The sequence below is a fragment of the Bison bison genome, unplaced genomic scaffold, assembly GCF_000754665.1.
Source record: "Bison bison bison isolate TAMUID 2011002044 unplaced genomic scaffold, Bison_UMD1.0 scf7180017864307, whole genome shotgun sequence".
Classification (NCBI taxonomy): Eukaryota; Metazoa; Chordata; class Mammalia; order Artiodactyla; family Bovidae; genus Bison; species Bison bison.
Window position 1 is genome coordinate 6024869 of NW_011494879.1, and position 1030 is coordinate 6025898.

Consider the following 1030-nt stretch of genomic DNA (forward strand, 5'->3'; position numbering starts at 1 on the left):
GAAAGGGGTTGGGCTGCGGGTGGTGCGGGGCGTGTGCTGCGGTCGGGCTCTCTGCGTGTGTGTGTGCGTGTGTGTGCGCGTGTGCGCGTGTGCCGGGGTGATTGTGTTTTTCTGCGCTGTGGAGTTGTGGTTGACTGAGTACGGCGGTGTGTCCCTGGAATGGCGTGTCCTCGTGGGGCATCCGTGTGTGCAGCTGGAATCGGCACATTCTGGGGTTGCGTTTGTGGAATCGTGTCGGGGCGCAGTTGCTGGTGGGGACCAGTGCGCGGAGTGTTTATCGTGTGTGAGCGGCTGTGCGTGTCGGGGTGCGGATGGGCAAGGTGGGCGTGGGCGGACCAGACCCGAGCGCAGAGCCGCGCGGGTCCCGGCCGGCCGGCGCAGTGCGGAGCTATAGACAGAGCAGGGATCCGAGGCCCGGGGTGGAGGGTGGCTAGCCCGGGCTTTGGGGACAGCCGGGCGACCCCCACCCGGGGACAAGTCCGCGCCGCCCACTTGAGTCGCCTGTGCGCTCTGGCCAGGGGAGGGGGCCGGCGCAGCGGCCATCTGCTCGCCCCTTCCCAGGCGGAGGGGCGGCGGGCAGAGCCCTGCGGCGGAGTTAGGAGCCGGGGCATCGCGGGGACAAGCGCCCGCGCCACCTGTGCACGGTACGCCATCATCCCGGATCGCGGTTTTCTTATCAAATGGGGACAGTTCCCCCCTTCCTCGGGGTCTGTCGTGATGGATAAAATGAGAAACATCGAAGCTCGCTCTCGTTCGGCCGAGTGCCGGGCACACAGTAGGTGTTATGTTAACTGGATTAGCGTCTCACTTTAAAAAAATCCTTTCTTTCCCCCTTTATCGTGGGAGACGCTCCTGTTCCACCCCCCACCCCATCCCCCGCCCCGTGTGTCATGTGCTTCTCCCGCCGCCCTAACTTAACCACGAAGCTCGGAGACCCGAGAAGTTTAGGCGGCCGGCGGCGCCGTCTCCCCGCCGCGGCTCCTGGCCGCCGCCGCCTGGAAGGTGCAGGAGCGCGCAGCGCCGGGCGCCC